Below are 2086 nucleotides of genomic sequence, written 5' to 3' on the forward strand. Positions count from 1 at the left end.
AATGAGTTGGGGTTGAATCCCACAGGGAGCGATACGTGTCTTAAATTCAATTAGGAAGTATAAATGTGGTCAAATCATCCATAGGAATATAAATTATCGATTAAAGACATATTCAAGTAAAAGGGGTGTCACAAATGTCAAATGGGGGTTTTTGGTTTTGATTATCAACTAATAGCAATCACAAACACTAAGAGTTAACAATAATGAGACGAATTCTTGGGATGTGATCGATTGTAGGAAAATATAGACATATGGATAACTGAAACTATTAGTAAATAGCTAGATATTAGTGAGTAGGCTAGACTATAAATGAGATAATTTTTTCTCGAACATTTACCCCAAATCAGGTGATTTTTTTGAAACATCAACAAGCATGAAAATTAAGAGTAGCCCACACCTTAATCCATTCACTCTCTCGAGCTAAATGTGTGGGATTGGGTTTAGGATTTACTCTCTTGAGCTAAACCCAGAGCAACCCAATACCCACAAACCATTAATCAAAAATCTTAGTTCTAAAACCTCTCTCTCTCGAGCAAGCCAAGAACACAAACATAGAACTGCATTTGCAACTACAATTCTAAAATTAAACCACAATTAATGATTAAACTCACTTTTAAATAGAATTTAAACTAATAATTAGCAATACCCATAAGCCTTATCAGCCCATAATCACATGATCACACCACAAGAATTGGGGTTTTAGCTAGACATTATAAAAAGGAAAAAACAGTTACCAAATTGATTATCCATCAACAGGGTAAGAGTGATTTCATCCTTACAATGCTCCAATTTGATGAATTTCAAAGACCCGCTTCTAAATTCTCAAAAATGAATTTATTCAATCCTTCAAAGCTAAGGAAAACTCTAGATAAAACTGTAAAAATTATTCAAAGACTCAAAAAGATTTTTCAAAAGATACTAAACTAAATGTTCAATAACGTACTTAATAGTCTCCAAATTACTACGAATAGGCATTTGACAAAGTAAGTCAGGATCGCCGATCTACTGGGCGTGCTGCCCTTTGACCTCCTCCATCACCTTGACGTTCAACATCCTTGGGTTTTGTAACATTGGGCGATACATCACAGCATTGCGAAACTATTTGGTGATGCGCCGACTGCTCCTTCTTGTCGCCGATTTGGTTTCTTCCCTCAATCTGGCACACCCAACTTTAGGCGGTTGAACTTGCTACTCGATGATTTGCCAAACGGTCTTGGCAATCACCAAGCTCGCCTTTCTTTAATTCTTCAGTTTATTTTGTTCCTTTTTGCATGTTAGTGTCCTTTCTTTGTTGCAGAATCCATTTACCTAAAATTAAGGATTTTTAATCAGTTTATGGCTCAAATCAAGCATTTGAGGACACTGAATCTATATAAACGAAGCCCTAAATGAGTCCAAAATCTTGGACTCATCAATGAGTTGCATTCATGATGGGATTTTATTCTTGAGTCTTTTTTGCTAGAACCATGCTTAGAATCTTATTCGAGGATGAATGATCCCATGGGGTAGATAATATAACACCCCGGATTTGTAAGAGATAAAACGACAGTTTTTTGTGAAGTTCCAAGTGTCACCCACGAGGGCAAACCACTCCCTGTGGTTGGACCCATACCCGTAGGTGGGATTCATGGATAGGGGACCATGAAAACTGCCTAAGAAAGAACCACGACTAGGACCCACGCCCCGTGGATGGGTCCACGACCCATGGTTAGGGGAATCATCGATGGTCAAAAATCACTGACTACGAACGACGCTTCACCAGGACGCACTGTAGGTCCATCTAAGGCTGGGCACCGGAACGGGTTGTACCGGTACCATTCCGGTCCGTTCCGGTACCATTCCGGTTCGTTCCGGTACCATTCCGGTTCGTTCCGGTACCATTCCGGTTCGTTCCGGTACCATTCCGGTTCGTTCCGGTACCATTCCGGTTCGTTCCGGTACCATTCCGGTTCGTTCCGGTACCATTCCGGTTCGTTCCGGTACCATTCCGGTTCGTTCCGGTACCATTCCGGTTCGTTCCGGTACCATTCCGGTTCGTTCCGGTACCATTCCGGTTCGTTCCGGTACCATTCCGGTTCGTTCCGGT

Source organism: Solanum tuberosum, unplaced genomic scaffold (assembly GCF_000226075.1).
Source record: "Solanum tuberosum cultivar DM 1-3 516 R44 unplaced genomic scaffold, SolTub_3.0 scf00075, whole genome shotgun sequence".
Classification (NCBI taxonomy): domain Eukaryota; kingdom Viridiplantae; phylum Streptophyta; class Magnoliopsida; order Solanales; family Solanaceae; genus Solanum; species Solanum tuberosum.